This window comes from Pelodiscus sinensis, chromosome 4 (assembly GCF_049634645.1).
Source record: "Pelodiscus sinensis isolate JC-2024 chromosome 4, ASM4963464v1, whole genome shotgun sequence".
NCBI classification, from domain to species: Eukaryota; Metazoa; Chordata; order Testudines; family Trionychidae; genus Pelodiscus; species Pelodiscus sinensis.
This window is the reverse complement of record NC_134714.1, coordinates 108,569,104-108,591,741: the sequence shown is the minus strand read 5'-3', so window position 1 is coordinate 108,591,741 and position 22,638 is coordinate 108,569,104. Positions and strand designations below refer to the sequence as shown.

Genomic DNA, 22,638 nt, shown 5'->3' with positions numbered 1-22,638 from the left:
CTCCTCCCCACTTGCTCCCCACCACTGCGTGGCCCCAGTTGCCCCCCTCCCCCCCAGCACTCCACCTCAGCCAGCCCCGGCACGGAGGAGTCACCTACCGCACCGCTCACCTTCCTACAGGTGCACCAGCAGGAAGGTGAGTGCTGCCGTGCAGTTCTGCAAAGTAGGTGGGTGGCCGGAGAATTTTTTGTGCATGGCCACACAGTCTTGCACCTTAGCGGGAACTATAGTGTCAGGGATGGTACTTGGTCCTGCTGTGAGGGCAGGAGACTGGACTCAATGACCTTTCAAGGTGCTTTCCAGTTCCAGTGTTCTATGAATCTATGATTCTATGCCCCCCAAACATACTGCATGTGGTTGCAATATGTCACACTATGCACTTAAAAAGAAAAAAAGAATAGTAAGGAAAACTGACTTTGCCTAGTTGGTAAATGAATTGCAGTGTTTTCAGTATGAAGATTAGCACAAAAACACACATTAGAAATGCAGATCTTACTTTCCATTTTGTTTCAAAGCACTGACAATCATACAGATTACTATCCTATATAATTAAAATCTTGCCAGCATTCCAAAGAATTGCTGTTCTTATTAATATCTAGAATATAACATGTTGCTATAAATTTTCAGTGCAGTTTATAGGGGGGATTAGCAGCACACCTTTAATGAGAACTGTATTACTAATTCCACTCTTATTGTGCTAATAATAGATTCTGCTTTGCTTAACTCAAAACTACTTGCTAGAGGTAAACATATTATGGCTAGTGGAGTATGTGCAAGCAATTTCTCAGATGGATATCATTTAGTTTTTAAAGCATGTCAAGCTATTTCCAAATAACAAACAAAGACTAAGGAGTAAATCAATTAAGAATGACTTAAATGATGATAAATCCAAAATTCATTTATTATTCTAATAGGGATTTTATGTAGCAGTTTAGGGACTGAAGGTTATTTTGATATTAAACATCATTTCCATACTTGGAGTTGTGATAACACTGACTCCCCCCAATTTTCTTGCATGTTTTGTTTTGAAGAAATGCTTCCCTCTTAAAATATTTGTACAATATTAATTATATGTTAAATATTTGTATAGAGGTCCATCAGATTAGGTATCGGGTTTTTCCCCCCTTCCTTTGTATATTACTATATGTAAATGTTGACCATCTGACATTAGTGTTTTTTTTTTTAAAAACATAGGCAATACATTAACTTTGACAGGTTAATTAGCCTCTTTCTTGACAGCTTCAATTTTACACCCCCAGTGTTATTGCAGCTTCTTTGACTTCTGTCTATGCAAACACTTACTTACTATTCCCACTGAGGCCAGTGGGTTTACTCATGTATAAAAATAAGACACATTCAGAAGCCTTTGCAGATTGGGATCAAAATTTTAATTGACAGGGCACTTAATTCCATCCCCTAATTTCAAGTACTTAGAATTCATTTAAAAAAATCCAGTGACCTGCAAACTTCCATATTTGTTGCCAACTGAAGTGTGGCTTAAGGAAGGTTTGGTACAATTCAGTTCTGAATGCTTACAGAAAGTATCTTTCAGGCCTTAAGTGATTTTTTTTAGAGGTGCATAGTAATTAGAGACAATACCGATTGGGTTGTTTCATCCAGGTTCCTGATATCGATAGCAAGATTATTTAACAATTTTGTTCAACAGCAATAAACTATGTTTTCAAATTCTTAAAACAAGTGACCAAAACTCTTAAAAATGATTCTTATGGACCCTAAAAACTTTTAAATTTATATTACAAAATTATTAACCATCCAGTGGAAGGAAAAACACATTTTGAAGCAGGAACTGTTATAAACATCTTACAGTGATTTGGGAATAATACATATATTAAATTTAAAAAACAACACATAGTCTAGTAGCACTTGAAAGACTAACAAAACATGTAGATGGTATTAAATTGAGTGACTTCAAAATGGAAGAATAAAAAGGAAGGGGAAAAGTATTCCAAAGATCCATCTCATGGAGTTACTGTCAGATGTCCCTTCACGGGGGGGACCATGATGGAAAGTCCGATGTCAGGGAAACTTATTCCCAGTACTGTAGAATTGAGAGCCTAATCACTATGGGTGCATCTACACAAAATCCTTACCTCAAAATAAGCTATGCAGTTTGTGCTATGCAAATTACATACCTTATTTCAAGGTAATTTTGAAATTTGGTGCTGTCTACACAGCACCAAATTTCAAAATAATGCGCTCTTCCAACAAGTCCCTTAATCATTGTGGAACGAGGGTTACAGGGACACTGGAATAGCTCTCCCATTATTTCAAAATATAAATATAAATATATTTTGAAATAACAGGCAAATTTAAAGATGTAGAATAGCTATTTTGGGATACTTCTGGTATCCCAAAATAGCACCACTGTCTAGACATAGCCTGTGTGGCTTCCCTTCCACACCGCTTCCCAAAAATCCCATTCCTTCCTAGCAGCTTCTGTCAGTGTATACCCATGTGTTGAGAGCAAAGTTTAAATCTTCATATGAAAGCCTGGTATATCAGGTGACAGCCAAAGAAATTGAAAAACATTTAAAAGTCAAGTCATTCATGTAGGCAGTAATTAATTTCTATGTCTCATATATATATATATATATATATATATATATATATATATATATATATATATACACACACACAAAGAAAATAAAAGATTTCTAGACTTGTCATTTTATCTACAGCGTGCCTTTTTAAAAGTTGTGAGAAAATTGGGGTTGCTTCTACACAGTAGCTTTAGGTCTTTTCTTTCCTAATCAGAATGTGTCTATTATCCAGGCAGAGCAATGTGTAATGCTTACACTGAGTCACTGTTTTACCACTGTTTCATATGGATCTCTGATTCCTCCATACAACATTTGAAAAAGTACCGGAAGAAGAATAATCAGAATAATTGTTAGAATAAATTGTAATTTTTCATGTGATTCGCTGGAGGCAAGCTGAGAAGACCAAATGGAGACAACTCAGAAAGAGGTTAGATATACCATAATATATTCCATGTCTATGTTTATTCTTGATTTTTTGCTTGGCAAAGAATTAACAAGAAATGTTTAGAAAGAAAGAAATTCACATTCAGTAGCTTACATAATATTGGGTAAAATCACTGGGAAAAACTCTTTCTTAAATGGAACGTATTTACATGGCTTACATATTATATTGCAATTTCTCCTAGTCAGTGATGCTGGAACAGTTTTTACAGTGGGGGTGCTACAAACCATTGAACAAAATTGTAAACCATGTATATGATGGAATCCACTTCAAGCCAAGGGTTGCTCCTGTATCCCTCAGCACCGCTAGTTTGAGAACCTTTTCAGGCCACAGTATTTAAGAGATGAATCAATAGCTCAAACCTGAAAAATGAAAAGTGAGTGACTGTGCTTTGTCACTGCTTCTTATTGACTCTACTCCCTCATCTACTATATATTGGAGAGTTTTTCTCTGTGTCTGTCTGTTCAAGAACTCCTCCTAAACGATAAGAGCTAAGACCACCAAATTTGATATACAGCTTCCTCTTATCATAACTTAAAGCAAAGTCCGGGTTTGGTTGTGGCAAGAAAATGGGATGTGCTCGGAATGGGATTGTTTCTCAAAACACCATACAGAAAAGAAAAAGAATCACCAGGTAGGTGAAAGGGACTGGCTGAGGGCATGGCCCCCTCTGGGACTGCAGTGGTCATGGAAAGATGTTCCTCACCTGGCCCCAAGCTGCTGCGGTGAGAGAGGGCTGGGGAAGTCCTCTCTCCCTGAGGCAGCCTGCACACTGAACCTCTCTGCCCCACCCCAGAGCAATGATTTAAATGAAGCATGGAAATTTTTGTTTAATTAAGAAAATTAATTGTGTTAAGGACCCGAGCAACGCTGGGTAAATCTTCTAATTCCATATTAAATCACTTTGTGATTTTTTTTTATTATTACGACTTTTAAATTTTTTGGTAGAAGACTGTATACTTCTCTAATAAAAATTCCTTCCTATTTCAAAGAGTTGACAGACCAAGGCCCTAGTCCTGTGAAGGATTTATGCACCTGCTTAATTTTGTGCCCTGTAAATAGTCCTGTTTGAAGTCAATGGGACACTCTCTGATGGTAAAGTTAGAGAGTTGTGTGAGGTTGAGGCCCAAGCATCTTCCCCTCTAATTGTTTCCATCTGTGTGCAGAATAAATTTTGTTATGTGTATCTAGTTAGTGTGCATGTGTACCACCAGGAGAAACACAAACCTAGCTGTGGGTGCTCTGCTAATCAGCTGGGCAGCACTGGAATCTCTCCTGAGCAGCTGCACAAGTGCACAGCTTGCAGGGAACACTGGTCCCTAGTATGGCACATGTATGGTATTAGATACATTTCACACCACCAGAGCTCCAGATAAAATAACAAAGAGCTTTTCTGTATACAGGCCAAATAAAATAAAAATGTTTGTACAGAATGTTGTAGGCTTTCTCAAATAAGGCTTTGTCTACACCAGGGCTACTCAACATGTGGCCCGCAGGCCCATTTGTTTGTGGCCCACGGTGCGGTTTAGGTTTACATGGGGCTCAACACATGGCCCATGGGTGGGATCCTGGGAACACACTCCACAACGGCAAGGCGTCTCCCAGGCAGGGTGAGAATTGAAAGACACAAGCTGACAGGCTGGCTGGAACAGACGGGTACAGGGTATCAGCATATCTAGCCCCCCGGGAGGAGGTGCCGGGAGCACTGGGGCCTTGTGGGAGAGAAACTATTTGCATATCTATTTGCATGTATATGCAACCATACTTAAGTTGCGGCCCTTGGCATGTGCTGTAAGTATCACTGTGGCCCCGGAGCTTCCAAAGTTGAATAGCCCAGTCTATACTTACAAGTTGAAAGCACAGCTGCAGCAGTGTTTTACATGGAAAGTGGTGCCATGGCATGAGCACTCCCAGTACTTATGTAAACCACTTCCATAAGGCGAGTAGCCGATCATGCTGGGAGCTGGGCTTCCAACGCTGTAGTCCAGTGGCCTCCAACCTTTTTGCATCCAAGATCACTTTTTAAATGTCAGGACAAGCTAAGACCTACCCCACCCCTTCCCTAAGACCCCACCCCTTCCTTGAGGCCCCGCCCTCTCTGTTCCCCTTCTCTCCATCACTTGCTATCCCTGGCCCTTATACACTCTCATGGTATGGCTACACTGCCACTTGTTTTTTATGCTTCTGTTGGAAGAAATTTTTCTGACATTTGGCCCGTCTAGACTGGGCCAAATGTCGGAAAACCCCCTTCTTTTGGAAGCCCCCTCATTCCTCGTGGAATGAGGAATACAGGGGTTGCCAAAAGAGCGTGTTTGATGGAAAAACTCTTGCAGTCTAGCCATACCCTCACTGGGATGAGACAGAAGGTGCAGGCTCTGGGGTGTGAATGAGGGAATTAGATGTGGGAAAGGGTGAGAAGTGCAAGCTCTGGGAGGGAATTTGTTTGCAGGAGGAAGTGGAGAAGGGGATGCTGGTTCAGGGAGAGGGCTCCAGGCTGGGGGGTGTTGGGCTCAGGTGGAGGGTTGGGGTACTAATCAAGCCATAGGCTTGTGGATATGAGGGTGCAGGAGTTTGGGTTGGGGTGTGTGAGGGGCTCAGGGCAGGGAGGTTGTGAGTATGACGGGCTCAGGACTCAGATTTGCAGAGTGTGGATGGTGCAGGAGTGCTATGGCAGAAGACTGAGGATGTGGGGGTGCAGGAGTTTGGGGATGTGAGAGTGTTCCAGTGTATGATAGGCTCAGATTTGGGGTCGGGGTGGGGGGTACAGGAGTGTTATGATGCTGTGGCCAGATGATGGCTTGGCCCCAACTGGGGGCTTGTTGGCCAGGCTTCATTTTTAAATAAAATATTATGTCAAACACAAAATATTTCAGTATTGTCTTTATTTAGGAGAGGGGCGGGGAACCTGTTTTGAATCAGGGGTCACTGACCCACAGAAAAGTCAGTCGGGGTCACACAAGTGAGATACAAAAACACAACCCCTCCAAACCTTACAAATGTGGCCCCAAGTGTGCTGGTGGGAGCAAGGGACAGGGTTCTGGGGCAGATTGCCAATGGGTGCTGGGGTAGGGGACAGTGTACTTGTGGGTGCTAGGGCAGGGGACAGGGTGCTGGGGCAGGGTGCCAATGGGTGCTAGGGCAGAGGAATGATGACAGTGGGTGCTGGGGGAGGGTGCCACTGGAGGTCTGGGTGGGGGGAGGGGTCGACTGGTCGAGCATCCAGGATCGACCAGTTGATCACGATCGACGGGTTGGTGACCACAGTTGTAGTCAGTGTTGTACTTCGGTGTCTTCGTACCTCAGTACCTTTGGTGGTCTGGACTGTCAGTGTCAGCGTCGTCTGGTCAGATTTGTCCTGGTGCGCTCCTGACAGGACCTCTACTCCATCGGTGATGATAAACTTTCGGCTGCAGTACTCCCTTTATCTAGAGTGTTAGACCCCGTGCACTTGGGTCAACACAGGAGATTTCTGAGAGGCCCCGGAAAGGAAAGATGCAGGCAAGGTTTGAAATCAATTGAGTAAGTTTATTGTCAAATGCGAAGCTCTATCAGTTGGTAACAGAGATCAGTATAATGTTACACCACTGGGCACTATGGTCCGTGTTGACAAGGTACCATCACTGGGCAGGCCTATTGCCATATAACAGATATTAACAGCTGTTAAAGTTAAGCTACTGTGCATTCTGTAAGTTAGGCAATGACACCTGCTGTTCAGGTGCTTAGTGCACCCCCCTCCCTCCCAAGGTCAGCCGGAGAGCACCCTTTGCGGTGTCCTTTTATAGACAGGTACAAACAACTTATATCATTTCTTTACGTACCAGGTTACCACCCTCTGTTGCCTAGTTACCACCCCTCACCTTCTGGAAGGGGGGCTTGCTTACTATCCTGCATGCTGTCAATCTCGACCCAGTCCTGAACCTCGGTCGGTATGTGCATTAGTTTTTAGGGAGTCTTTGTACCAAGACATTTCTTATTAAGATGGTCCGTTACTCCCCTTTGGCTTACAGTTTGTACCCAGTCCCTCCCTGTTTCCTTCCGTGCTCGACCTAACTTACACAATCACACAATTATCAATAGGGCCTCTTTCTTGGCTCCTGTGTTACTGAATCAAAGTCTTGCTCACTAGATTGCAGGCCTGTTGCTGTTTTCATGTTACAGGCCTCTATTCAGGCCTGCTGACTCCATGTTACTGACCCTCAAATTACTACAGGTGTTTCTAGCCTCCAGGGAAGAGGAGGAGGTTGTTTTTTTCACATCTGTGAGCCAGAAAGTTACAGTGCTGTGGAGTGCCAGTGTCAATGGAGCCTAAATGTCTGTTTGAAATGAACAGTTTGTTCTCATGACAGAGAAACAAGTAACTAAATTAGGGATGTTAAGAAGCGTGTAATTCGTTAATTGTGTACCCAACAAAAATGTTGTCGACTACATGATTAATTGGAAAGTATTAACACTGCTATCACTCAGTCCCAGCTCGTGCTGGGTCCCAGCATCAATCTCTGCTGCGGCTCTGCAGTACAAGCACTTTAAGAGCTGGTGCATGGGCAGGCTGGGACCTTTATGCTGAGACGTGGTGTGAGCTGGGACAGGGCCAGCCTGCTAAACAATTTACTTGCTGAGCTGCGGGTATGTGTGTGTGTGTTGTGTGTAGTCAAAAGCATTAACTGATAAGCACTCACTTCTTGATTAATCGTTTAGTCGACTACACTATTACATCTCTAAACTAGATGTGGTTCACCAAAAGCAGTTTCAAAAATTTCCACTTTGGTGTAAGATAAATATAGAGAATGAAGTCCGAGCAGCATTAACAATTTTCTTTTTTCATTCTCAGAAAATATTATGAAGATAGCATTTGTATGAAACAGGTGTTAGATAATGAAATTGGTATGTTTTGATACTCACCAGACACACTGTATCTGCCCATAGAGACTGTATTCTAAAATAAGACTGCAAACCTCCTTTTAAAAAATTACATAGAAGCTAGTGATTTATCACTTTACGAATACAGCATAGTGAAACTGTAATTCTTACTATATTTCTGTTCAGCTTTGATTACTTAAGCACCTCAGGAGTTCTAGCTCTCTCCTTTGTCATTTTAAATGAATAAACAGTAGCACTTTTCACATCATTCAAATAAAACAGAGAAACATTTTTTTTATTTTCTGTCCCGAATTACACAGGCGTGCTCCATTATGTGTGAAATGATTGTACTTCTCCCAGATATGGTTGCTTTTCACAGGGAGAGGTGATCTAGGCTGTGTCTACAGAAGCACTTACATTGATTAACTTTTGATACTCGTGAGGTGTGAATTAGGGATGTTAGATATCAGGTAACTGAATAGTCGTGTAACTGCATGAAATATTGTCGGTTATATGACTGTTTGATAGTCCCAGAGATGCACTGCTGCTGCTATCAGGCTCGCCGGAGACAGAGCATCCTCTGTTTGCAGGGAGCTCGGACCCACACAGACAGGGCTGCTGCCACCCCACGCTGCTGCCTCTGTATCAGAGGCAGCAGTGCAGCAGCGGGTCTGTGTGGGGAGCTTGCTTTCAAACTGGCTCCCCTCACAGACTGGCTTCCAGCTCGCATCCCACATTGCTGCCTCTGATGCAGCGCAATGGCTGCCACCCCTGTCTGTGGGTTATGTCAGATGCCAGGTGCAGCATGGAGGTATTAACTGCCTTTCTACACTAGACATGGTCCAGGGCAGCACTTCCCACCCTCCTTCTCCCCTGGGGCTGGAAGCAGCTCTTGTCCCTTCCCTCACGCACAGCACCAGCAGGCAGCTGCTGACCACTAGGGTTGCCAGGTGTCCAGTTTTCGCCCAGACAGTCCGGTAATAGTGTCTTCTGTCCCGTGAAAAAACCCAGAAAATACTGGACATACAAAATGTCCGGTATTTTCTGTTTTTCTTGGATGCAAGGCCGGCAGAGACATTTTTCCCCTGCTGTGTCTGGCAGGTTTTTGTTTGTTTGTTTGTTTTTATCAGCCAATTTTTCCCCTGCCATGTTCGGTATTTTTTGTGAAACTATCTGGCAACCCTATTGACCACATTCTGGTGTGAACCCTGGCAGAAATCTGGGGGAGCATGTGAACATGCCTGCCCCTGCCCCACATGCTGCCTTGGAAAGATGCAGCACCTGGTGAGATGGGTCTATCCTAGTCAAAGGGAGGGGGCCCAGCCAGGCACAGAGGGTGGAGAGTGCTGGGCAGAGAAGGTTGGTTGGTAATTCACCCCGCCCCTCTGAGAGAGAGAGAGGTATGGTGTGTGTGATACCCTTCTCTGTGTGAGCCCAAACGTCTGAAAGTAGGTAAATAAATGGACTCCAACTTTTAAATGGGAGTCAGTCAAATCAACTTACTCTTGATCTGAACGTCTGTGAGGCCATCAGACACACTTGGATCAGAGGAATGGTGTAAGGTGGGGAAATATGGTCACCCTAATTAAAGAGGCACAAAAATGAAACAGGAAGTAGTGACAGTTGACCTTTAAAAGAACAGCATATATTTATGTAGCTTTTATCTCAAATTTTCCTAAGGTGCTTTACACATAAAGATCCACATATAAACTATGGGGATGGTCCCTTAAGGCAGGGATGGGGAACATTTTTTGCGGGGCCACTGACCCACAGAAAAGTCAGTCAGAGTGGGGGAAGTGCTGCGTTGGGCCATATCCAGTGCTGAAAGGCAATTAACACCTCCAGGCTGCAGCTGACATAACCTCGTTGCCTCCTGTCCCGTCACTCACGCATTATGCACCAGGACTCAGGGAACCTGACTGCAGATGCTTCTGGGGCACAGAGTCTGGCCAGTAAGGTGACTCTGTCAGGAGGAGGTGCCTAAAGATCAAGCTGCTCTGCGCTCCCTGGGGGCGAGACCCAGGCCAATGAGGGAGGAAGGGAGTGAAGAAGGTGCTGAGCCTCTGCAGGTTTGGGGTGGGAAATCACTTCCCTCTCCCCACTCCAGAGCTGGCACACAGCAAGAGCTGCAACGGTGGGCCAGCAGCAGGACTGGCTCAGAACTGCGATTCACCTAAACACCAGCCTTGCACACCCACCCTCCGTCGTCAGCCACCGGACCTCCCAACCCATTGCTTGGGGAGCAGGGATCCACCCAGCAGCAGGACTTGCTGATGGTGGAGACGACAGAAAATACAGGACAAATTTGCCCATTTTTTAAGAAACAGCCAGACACCTGCAAGAGGCCTTCAGTGTGGCACAGTCTCTTCTAAGGATGTGAATGGTTAACCAGTTAACTGGTTAACCGGCAGAGGCTGGAGCAGCCCCCTGCCCACCGTAGGCAGGGGGACGGCTCCAATGCTGCAGGCCCCATGTTCACCTAGGTTTAATCAGTTAACGTTATGTTAAATCCCTAATCTCTTTAAAAACAGGACATCTAGTCGCCATCTCTTTAATTGTCTGAGAGGCTGCCATCTTAGTCTGTAACTTTAAAAACAATGAGTAGTCTTGTGGCCAGTTCAGATTTTTTTCCATTTGCTTCAGTTTTCCTTTATGTCTCTTTTCCCTGATCTATGTAAAGTTCAGTCTACCTAATCTCATGTAATATCCCAAGTCTGTTCTCTATTGGATCTCCACCACTCATGTTTCTTATATACACCTTCCCTCTTTTGGAGCATAATCTTCATCTTGCTGATACTGCATTCTGTGAGAGAAAAAAACAGCATAATCATCTGCTTTCTTCTCCGACTTCATTTCCATTACCTGTATTTTACTATTATGTGCTTTCTCTCAGTCACCTGTCTGTAATTGCACAAATATGAGTTTAATAGATATTTCAAGGTAAATGGTGGCTTGGGTCTCTTAAAGCACTCAGGTATACTATCGGAGACAATCCTGTGTTACTATAGATCATCACCTCATTTTTTTGTCTTGCTAATTGAAAGTCACCAATGCAAATATTTCACACAGGCTAAAATAACCCGAAGCCTATTTTGAAATGCTACTTTGGGAGCCCAGTCCTGCTGAGTGCCTTCCTTTCTCATTAACTTCATTTTGGGAATATCAGCACACTTGTCATCTTTTGTAAGATTGGGCTCTTATTGTCAGAATATTAAACCATAGCATGTAAATTCTCTGCCAGTTCCTACCTATATTCCAATATAGAGATTGCATAGGATTGTTTTGCCTTTCTGATCAACTGGTAATGCTACTTGACTATATACCCCATATACTCTACTCCTGGAACTCCATTTCTACACTGGGAAAGTTTGGCAGCTAAAATGCTATCAACATGCAACAGTCGCCAAAAGTGAAAACCAGTAAAACCAGTTTTTCTGTCTCCTGTTGTCAACATTGAATGGCCACATTGCTAGCACCCTGTTGGCAGGTAGAGAAAAGCAATGTGGGTAAACTTCCCACCATGCAGTTTTGCAGAGCTGATCTCTGTGCTTCTTGGGATTCCCTCGTAGCTGAGGTCTCTCCATGCTAAGTAATGTCAAAGCAGCACAGAAGTCTCTCCAGCCCTCCCTGGCAGCAGCAGAACAGAAGCATTGCGATGATTTGGGTTTTTTGTTTGTTCCCCAAATAGGAAACAAAGCTGACACTCAGCTGTCAAATATTTACCGGAGCTTTGAAAGGACGGGGGGGGGGGGGGGGGGTACATGCCTGCAGGGCAGCAGAGATCACAATGCACTGAGCACAGCCATCAGGGCATGCATTGTGGGATACTGGCGAGAGCCAGTTCTCTTGATAAAACAAACAGCGGAGTCCATACTGGATCTTTGTTGACAATAAAAGGAGGGGAAAAGTCTCTTGCAGGGCTCGAAGTTTTTTGTTGCCAAAACCAGGTTTTTTTCCTCAACAAAAGTTCCATTGTAGTGTAAACACTTTCATTGTTTTGTTGCCGAAAGGCAGGTTTTGGTGACAAAATGTGCCAGTGTAGACAAGGCCTTAATTGACTTCTTGATCTAAACATTAGTTCTGTGTGTGAGTTCTACAAAAATCTTATATTTACATTTTCAACTCCTCCAGCCATACCCAGGGATATATCTATATGTATCTTGATGAATAACATGAATTAAATTTTAAACAAAATTTGAGTTTTACGGGTTATTCTGGGTATTGCACGCATCCTTGCATATTTGGTTGGAGTTTAGTTTAATAATTACGTACTTGGAATTAAAGAAATAATTGTGAACATATTCTTGTTTTGATATACTGACCTTTTCCTTAGTTAAATCCATTGGCTGTGTGAAATGCAGGGAAATGTATCTGAGTCAAAACGTTGACATTTCAGCTCTGTGTGCTGTGTGATTTCCAGAACGTGGTGTTGCTAAAGGCCATTATTATTGCTTGTGGTGGCGGAGGAAGGAAAATACCACCACCAGACCCTCCCCCCAAACCCTACTGTATATCGACTGTTTTAAAGTATAGAATTCCCAGAGTAATCCTAATCCACCAATACTGGAATGTTGGAGTTCAAATTATGACTCTGAATTATAGACTGAACAATGAATATTCAGATAAGCCACTCTTGTGCTAGCACTTCAAACAGAACATTTACGGAGCCTTCTAGGAATGGTATGATGGTGATTTTTAAATGATTGTGCCCTCCAGTTTTTTTGTTTTTAAGAGTACTTGCATCTGTAACTATTAGTACAACAGCAAATCCAGTCTCTGGTTCTAGCCCATGGGCCTGGAATAATTCTTTGCACATTAATACATTGTTCTCTCTTCTTCATTTACTTGTATTTACCCGCTGAATTGGTGCTGATAATTCTGACGCAAAGATTATACATGCAAGGTAGCTATCAGCATATTTATTTCTACCCCTCCCTTTTGTCCTCCTCCAGTTTCATCTCTTTGGGTCTTTTTGGAGGTCCGTGGAACAGCTGCACTAGAAATGATTATGCTGTGCTCCTTTACAACAGTGCCTTTATTTGTGGTGTGAACTAAAAATTGAAAAGGACAATGAAATCCTAGTCAGTCTACTTGGAAGTTGGTCCTGTGGGTTAAGAAAAACATTTATACATGGGAGTGCGGCCCTTCATTACAGTTCCTGGCACTAGCAGAAGACTGGATTCCTGCTTTCTCTTTGGTACTTATAGGCCTCAAAAGAGAAGTTTCCCATCCTACTATAAGAGATGGTTAATGGAGACTCTTCCTTAGATCAAGGGATAGAGCAACTACTCTTGGATTTGAGGGTCCTGGTGAATAACCCAGCCTGAATTGATTCTCACATACATTAAAAGAAATGTATCCAACTAAAAGGACTCCCTAATTACAGAATTTATGCAACATAGTCATGAGGACCACTAATGTTCTGCCAAATGACTTCTAGGGGGCTACAGTATACAGGCTGCATCAGAGTACAGTCGATACATTATGTGGGGGCTTTTAGCATCCAAGCTTTTTCATACCCTTCTGAGCTTGATTGGCTTGGGAACTTACTTAATTTAATTTGCTTGGAGGAGCTAATTATCTGGCAGTCACTGTGGAGTGCACATACGGTGTGAGAGTTCCCCGAACTTGTAGCCGGACTTCTGCAGAGGAAGTAAATGCAGGTCAGTGGTGCTGCTGGAAAGCTTTCTGCTAAGCTCTGTATGGTAATGCTTATCTAGATTTTATCACTATCTATTTAATGAAGTGAAGAACTTGTCACCAAACTATTAAAATGTAATTGGGGGAATGTCATGGAAACAAGTACAGTAAGCCAAATGTTGCCATTCCATAGGTTTGTAGTTATTTATTTAATATTAGAAAAGAAACACATACCATTGATATTTTGGATAGGACTCTGAACGTTTTAAATAGCTGCTTAAATTACTACCAACTCTTGTCCTTCAAGTCCACCTTGATCAAAGAACTTCTACTTCTGTTATTCATCTTTGTGTTTACTTTTTTCCCAAAATACAGATAAACTCCAAACTGTAAGATTTAAGAACTCTTAGGCTATGTCTACACTGCAGCCTATTCCACGTCTTTTGAGCATACCCGTTATTTCAAAATATAATGGGCTCGCTATTCTGATGTCCCTGTAAGCCTCATTCCACAAGGAGTAAGAGATGTTTCGGAATAGCGATTTATTTCAAAATAAGTGCTGTGTAGATAGCACCAAATTTTGAAATAAGCTATTTTGAAATTGACTTGAAATAAGCTATGCAATTTGCGTAGCTCAAATGTACCCTTAGTACTTGCTCTTTTTCTCTCTAGTATGGGTCTGTATGTTATTTGTATTGGTATTTGTCATACTAAGTCCTTTCTTATTTTGCCCTGAAAAAATGTAAAACTGTGCACCACTTAATTTATTTTTGCTTCTACTCCCATCTGGAAAATGAGAGTAATATTTACTTTTTCAGACCCATGTCTGATACTGAGCCTAAGACAATGGCACTCTCATTTTCTTGGCACATTTAGGTGCTACTGCAGTGAAAATAATTAATTGTAATATTTGAAAAATGGGAAATTCAAAGTTGACAGTTTGTGTGTGAAGTACCGTATACTTAGGCTGCGTCTAGTCTGGCAAGTTTTTCCGCAAAAGCACATGCTTTTGCAGAAAAACTTGCCAGCTGTCTACACTGGCCGCTTGAATTTGCGCAAGAACACTGATGATCTAATGTAAGATTGTTGGTGTTCTTGCGCAAATACTATGATGCTCCCGCACAGGGATAAGCCCTCTTGTGCAAATGCTTTTGCACAAGAGGGCCAGTGTAGACAGGTAAAAACTGTTTTGCGCAAAAAAGCCCTGATGGCGAAAATGGCGATTGGGGCTTTCTTGCGCAAAACCGTGTCTAGATTGGCACGGACGCTTTTCCACTAAAAGTGCTTTTGCACAAAAGCGTCCATGCCAATCTAGACGCTCTTTTCCGCAAATGCTTTTAACGGAAAAGTTTTTCCATTAAAAGCATTTGCGGAAAATCATGCTAGTCTAGACGCAGCCTTAGTGTATTTGCTTGTCTGAATGGGGGCATTTGTCTTTGCAATTTGTGCATCTCTTGACAGCTTGGCTACACAGGCAAGTTATAGGTCTGGTGCTTGTAAACCTGTTTCACTGAAAATACTCCTTTCAGTGAGTGGAGCAGATGCAAAGCCAAGAAGGAAAAACCTTTTCACAGCTGCTTTCTTTTTAAAAGATATCTTCACTTTGAATAGTTACTAAATACATTCATTTTGCACTTTCTAATAGAATACATTTGTCATTTGGTTTTTTTCCTTGCGGGGACTTACTGAAATAGGAACAATTTGCACATTTAAAGAGACATTTTGTGAGCAGAAGTTGAAAATTAACTACTGCGAAATACATTACTTGCATCAAGACACTGCAGTTTTACATTAAATTGAAATCCAGCTGTGTAAAATTACAAATAAATGTAGTGAGAGGTTTATTTACTGAACCTCTTGACTCTATGCTCCAAGTTGCAAATTGAAGGAATTTTTGTTGTAGTCTGTATTAAAGCTTCCATTGTATATTAACTAAAATCTGGCTCTTACAAAGTACCGGCTTCTTACAAATCTTGTTTGGGGCATTTTTCAGATGTTGGAATACAGCCTGTAAAGAAGACTCTACACATATTAAAATTATTATCATTGATTTTTTTTTGTTTATTTTTATTATTATACAGAACTTAAAAAATGTGAATTTTGTCTAGGTTGCGTTGAGGCATTTGTATCATGCATTGCTGAAGAAGCGATACCAGCCTCAGTAGTTTGGTGAAAGATTAAAATGAAAGATGGTAAATCAAGCATGGTGAAAGAGGAGGAGAATATTAACATTAAATTACTCATTTAAAATAGGAGGTCATCCATGTTTAAATTTAGGGCTTGAGCCAGTGCTCAGTAAAGTCAATTAATAGATTCTCACTGGCTTCAGTAGGGTTTGAATCAGATCTTTATCACAGATCTCTCAAATATTGAATTATCTGCCTGATCTTGAGTCCTCTACAAGGGATATACCTGCTGACCTGAACAAAGAATTTACCTGAGTTAAAAGTAAAGGATAGATCCTGTGTGGAAAATTCTCTAACCTGCATAAATGCTAAATCTTTAACTTACTTGAATTTTAGAACTGTATGGGAGCAAAACTGCAATAAATCTTTCGATACTTTACACACCACGTAACTGCCTTTTCTAATAGACTGTGTTCAGGATCTAGCAAAACCAGCTACCAATATGGGCTGCTTAATCAAAATTGAAATAGTTGATTGTCATGTTCTTGTTCTAATTTGCCTTATGGTTTGCAACTTTTTAATATATGTAATTATTGTAATAATTTGTACCTAATTAAGACTTACTATATCTGAGTGTATTTGTGTGGCTGAAGATTTTCTGACTTGTATGTCAAAGGTGCAGCTAGATTTAATCTAGTAACCTGCCTCTGTATGTGCAGCTACTGTCCCTAAGTAGCCCCACCACAATATTTCCATCAGTTTGGCCATTGTATTAATCACAGACCTTCTCTGTTAGTGCTACCACTGTGTCCTCTGTATGTAATGAAGGGAGGGAGAATATGAAACTTTTGTATTTCCTCCGTCTGCAGAGGGAACTGGAAGATGTTTCTAATGGACCATGCATCTCCCACAGGTTGGGAAGGAAGAAAATGCTACCAGGGCTTCTGAACTTTCTTGTTTCCTATAAAATGGTGTGAAAAGAATCCTTTGTAGTTTGATACTCAGGACCAGGGCATCTGTATACCAGGAATGCCAAGTGTTGTGGAAGATCTTCTGCTAACTCTTTATAGTGGGTTTTCATCTATATCTGTCAAAAGTCACTTCAGTGCTGGCAAGAGATCACGTCCCAGGATTTTCATGCAGGCATTTTAGGGCAGTATAGCAAAGTACGACCAGAGTTAACCAGGCACCAGAAACCTGTTTTTAAGATACCACATGTCCTTTTAATGGCATATCTGGTGGCTCATTACACCTCCTTAAAATTTCTCCTGTGGGGAGTTTGGGATATGAAATAGGAGTCATTGGCCATTTGCTCCTGGGGTAACAGCTGTCTCTTAGAAAATAATAATTGGTCACTATATTTCCAGCTGATGGTGACCTACTAATATAACAGTAAAACCCCAAAGGCTAAGTTCTACCCTAATTTTTATCATTGACTTCTTTGGGGGATACCCAGAAGTGAGGGCACGATACACCCCGAGGCACTGTTGTTGGCATTCTGTATTTAAGAATGAAACCCTCTGGTCTAATTAGGAAGGATTTAAAGGTGTGATACAGAATGATACACATTGCTCAGGGTTTAGCTGATTGCCATATTTGGGGTCGGGAAGGAATTTTCCTCCAGGGTAGATTGGCAGAGGCCCTGGAGGTTTTTCGCCTTCCTCTGTAGCATGGGGTACAGATCACAGCTGGAGGATTCTCTACATCTTAGGGTCTTCAAAGTATTTGAAGGCTTCAATATCTGAGATATAGGTGAGAGGATTATTCTAGGAGGGGTGGGTGAGATTTTGTGGCCTGCACTGTGCAGGGGGTCAGACTAGATGATCATAATGGTTCCTTCTGACCTTAAAGTCTATGAGTCTATGAGTCTAACAGTTTAGAGCAGACAAGATGCACTGCCCTTCATATGTGCTTAATTATTTGAGATAAACAATAGGTTTTAACTTGACCACTTTAGCATGTTTTAATGTACAGGCAGTCCCCGGGTTACATGGATCCGACTTACATCGGATCCCTACTTACAAACAGGGTGAGGCAACCCCACACTAGCTGCTTCCCTCCAGCAGACAAGGGAGACGCGAAGCTAGCGCCTCCCTCCCCCCCCCCCCCCAGCAGACCAGGGAGACGCGGAGCGGCTTTTCTCAGCAGACACCTCATCTTGAGAATAAAGGACTGAGGGAAGTGAGGTGTGGGAGAATAAAAGTGAGCTCTGGAGAAATGTTTGGCTAGAGTTTCCCCTACAATATGTACCAGTTCCGACTTACATACAAATTCAACTTAAGAACAAACCTACAGTCCCTATCTTGTACGTAACCCGGGGACTGCCTGTATTCGCTGCATATTTGAAAATTCTAGTGTCACCTTGTTAATTAGAACTCAGCTAATGTATTCTAACATTGCACTTTTAAATCCTAGCCCAGGCAATGTCTAAATGATGTCTTGTAGTGTTGAGAATTGTCTGAAAATGAGCAGTAGGAATTCTTTAATGGAAATAATTTTTTAGTACGCTCAGTTTAAATCTGTCATATTTAGCTCTCCAGAGTGCTTCCTAAACTTTAAGCCTCATGTTGCCCTTTTGAAAGGAGGGTGGGAGAGATGTATTCCAGTCCACATTTCACAGACCATAAGCTGAGTGGCCAACAGGAGGCTGGCATGTTCACATTCCAACAGGACTTGTTTGCACAGAAGATGTTCCGTGGTCAGTTTAAATGAGATGGTTTGAAGTTTAAACACCCAAGGGACAAGGCTTGCAGTTTACACTTATTTATACAAGAAATGTGAAAAACAGCCCAGAAATTTAGAAAATAGTCATCAGGCCATAGAGAAGTGTCTATAGAAGAAGCAAAAGAGCTATATAAGTTGTTGGCAAACAGATCTCAGTCCCAGCTGTGGCTGCATATTCTTAGAGATTCTAAAAATAATCTCATTCAACAGGAAGAGGGTATGGAGAGGTGTCTTAAAAAGCTTGATAGTCACAAAACCTGTCTGGAGATCCATTACTTTGGGCTCCATTCAGCATGTAAGGCAGTTGCTTTGAATGCATTGCATGCTAAATCAGTGAAAATTATATCTGTTTTCTGACCACTTCCCATATACTATGTAATTTAAACTATCATTTTTAAGACTGTAGGTTTGGGACCAGACTTCTGTAGGAGTCACTCTTGTTTACACAAAATCTGGATTTAGCCCGTTTAAACCAATGAATCATAGCTAAAGTTGAGTATGGAATTAAGGAGGCCAGCTATCTACTCCTCTGTTCTGGCCACTAGGCCATGCTGGGATATTATGATGACATGCGCTGTAGAAAATCCAAAGTTAGATCATAGGTGTTTAGCTACCATATCTGTGGTACAACACTTAGCATCACAGACAAACCACGATATTCCTGGAACATAATGTCTTGCAATAATAATTCAACTGTTTATATGGAAAGGTATATGATGAAGTCTGTTGCTCATTTGCTCTATTATCTGAGACAGGCAGAATGGTCTAATGTATAATGCAGGAGATGATGTGAATTCTGCCAATGACATGACTGTTCACATTACTTACCGTCTTTGGGCCTCTCCCTGTGCATTGTTGCCTGTGCTGTTCTAAAATTCTGGACTGTTAACTAATTGTTAAATACTTGGTTTAATTCTCAAAAGGGGATTTTTAAGTTCATGCACAAGGAATGATTGATACTCGCATTTCACTAATGTCATCTGGCCAGAAATGTAACTGGGGTTGTGTAGCATGAGGAAAGATAAATATTCAGGACAATGCAGACAATTTGTAACTTGGGGATAATGTTTATGTATTTTTCCTAATGTGCTCTGAGTTTCTCAAAAGAAAGATTCTAAGTACAAATTATTATCTGTTGTAGGCCTTTTGTTGCAAAAGGACAGCAAACTTTGCTGTTGGTGCTCAGTGTCTTTTGGAAAACAAATACATTGCATGATTCTTTTGAGAACAATGCCAAGATCATAAACTCCCTAGGACAGGGACATGGATGACATTTTCATCCCTGCTATGGCCACTCTACAGTCCTGTGCAATGTACAGGGGTTATAAAAGCCCTGGGGCCAGAGACAACAGAACTCCACCCAACAAACTAACTGTATCTGATAAGGTCTCAAGTACAAGCCCTGGAAGAGGTTAGGGGTGCGTGCTAGGGGCATATGAGAACTAGGAGAGTGTTGAGCTATAGCATTTTGTATTATTGGGATTTGGGGCAGTACCATGAGTTGAGAGGTCATATGTGGCTTAATGCAATCTTTCCCCTTTCAGCCTCAGGGCTGCAAGTTTTGTGTTGTGCCTTTTGGAAGCACTGCACAGACTCTCACTCGAAGTTATCTTAATAGAAATGTAGCTGTGATAATCTGGTCTAGCTGAAACAAAAAACAGGACTATGTAGCACTTCAAAGACTAACAGGATGGTTTATTAGCTCATCACCTAATAAACCATCTTGTTAGTCTTTAAAGTGCTACATAGTCCTGTTTTTTGTTTCAAAGTTATCTTGTGTGTCTTGTCCCAGGCTGGGTGTGCTGTCAGTGTTTCATAAGTGAGAGTAAGAAACTGATCTATACAGTTGACATAGCTAAGTGACTAATACCTTCAGAGTTTTTGGTTAGTGGTAGGAAGGGTCCTCTTGCCAGGGATCCTAAAGCTATTTTAGAATTTGACAACCACAGATGACACATTACTGTGATGTGTTTGACGTGCCAGACTCTTTTAGCCTCTTTCACAGCAACAGTGCAATTTTGTATGTCCGAAACATATGCTCTACCGCACAGATTCACAAAATGAATTCTCTGCCTGGTGCCCTGTTTACTCAGACACATTTCCTTATGGGTCTCGCACAATCTTCACTAAAGAAATAAAACACATTTCTTTTTTCTCACACCCACAACTCTGTATCCTTCAGGGTGTTGTCTTTTGCGAAATGAAGCAGTAAAAGCACAGGCGCCAGCTTCCTCCAGGCCCCAGGGGAGCTTGAGCCCCCCTTGCACCTCAAGGCCTCCCCCTTCTCCCAGGCCTTTCCGTCGTCTTTTCCTCCCCTCCCCCCAATGCCATCCCCACCCCACCTCTTCCTGCCCAGTTTCATCTCCTGCTCTAAGAATGCCGCATCCCCACTTCTCCCCTCTCTTCCCCAGCACCATAGAACATAGTATGCCATAGAACAGCTGATTGTGGCAGGCGGAAGGCACTGGGCCAGAGGGGAAATAGTTGATCAGTGGGGCTGCTGGCAGACAGGGGGTGTTGGGGGGAGAGGAGGGAGTTTGACTGCTGGTGGGTGCTGAAGTACCGACGTGTCTATGAGTAAAAGTTTCAAATAGGATTCAGATGTGACTGAATCTGCCCAGGTACACCTCAGATCAAATGGTCCCAGATGACACCCACTCAAAATTTGCAAGTGTGATAAAGTTCACTTAGATGCCTGGGGTCCAGCCCAGTGCCTCTGTCTTGCCTTTGACATTTCAAAGTTAGATACTCTGAGGAGAACTTAATGGTAGCATAGCTGGTGGCATAGATGAGTAAAGACTTTTTAGAGGCCACTTTTTATTACTGTAACTTGGGTACAAGCTTTGAAATTCAAACCATTTATCTCTTCATTGCTTGGAATGCTGCATAGGCTTTTGGCAAGTGCTATCCTAAATGCAACACAGCTAGAATTAGCTCCCCCAAAGACTACAAACTTTTACGTCTGTAATTTTTCTAAAGCACAATTCCAATTCCCATTGTGAAACTCGTTTCATTGTGCATCCTTTAGCATTAGCCTTTCATAAGATAGATATAATGATGCCTGCTGCAGAACTTGTAAAACGCTGATGTTATGCTACATGCTTCCTCACATGTCTTTTTTTCTTTATTTTCTGGAGGGTGAGAACTCCAGTGGTTGTTCCTGGGTTCAGGTTTCCCACTTAACTCTACACCATGCTGCCTGCAACCAAGTTAATGATCACAGAGGGTGCTGAAATAATATTATGTCATGTTTCTGTTATTTTGAAATAGGTGTAAGTGCAGAAACCATTTCTGTCTCTCTTGTTCTGTGCTTGCAGTTGTCAAGGGTACCAACATGGGATACACATTTTTTGTTAAAAACAGCAAGCAAATGGTCTGGTAGCACTTTATAGACTAACAAAACATGTAGATGGCATCATGAGCTTTCATGGGCACAGCCCACTTTTTGTTGTTACTAGCCAGCAAAGGGCAACTTAGGCTAGTGAGCAAGCTGCAAGAGTGCCCATCAGTCATCTCAATGGGCTGCAAGATTGTCTCAACCAAGATGGTCTCCTGGGATGGGAGTAATTTGCCAGCTGCACTTGCGTACTTAGAATTTGTGGGGTGTGCCGATTGCACCGTAGCAGCACTTTGATTGGATGCAGTGGGAGCGCACTTCTCTCACAGTCAACATTGTGTGCAATCAGCATGCACCTGACGTCATGTGTTCTTGCTTTAAGTGTGTGTCATGTCAGTAAAACCCAGTAGGGAAAAAAAAACCTGCATGGAGGGAAACCAGTGGAATCTGGCAACCCTGCACGTGGGTAACAATAAACACAATGTCTGGTGGTTACACATAGAACTCCAATGAGTCACAGGTTGCCTGCCACTATGATAAGTGGAAGTCAGATTAATGTAGTTAATATTGAAGTATGTTATATTTATATCTTTTGGTAGTCTATATTCTCTTGCTTAATTAAATCTATGAATTTATTTATGTACTTTACATATTTAGTGATAATATTGTTACAGCATGTAGAATTTGTTCCCCTCAAAGTAAGGTGGATTTAGTCATGTTATCAAATGTATTGCAAAGGTTTCTGTCTTTTATTTCCATCCAACATCTAATTAATAAAAAGACTGAATCTGGCATGAGCTAATCTCCAAACCAGCAACAATATACAATCACCTAGAATCAGAGAGAAAATTATAGTAATTGGTAGAATACAATAATGTTTGTATTGCAGATCTCTGATTTTTTGAGTGCAGACACTAAATTAGAATCGCTTGTAAATATAATTCTTCTGAT

General features: G+C 42.0%; 1 protein-coding gene across 6 annotated transcripts in view; it reads left to right on the top strand.

Moving 5' to 3' along the window:
- The window catches only part of TUB (TUB bipartite transcription factor), a 108,758-nt gene that overhangs the window by 25,613 nt on the left and 60,507 nt on the right, over positions 1-22,638 (top strand). The window lies entirely within an intron of this gene.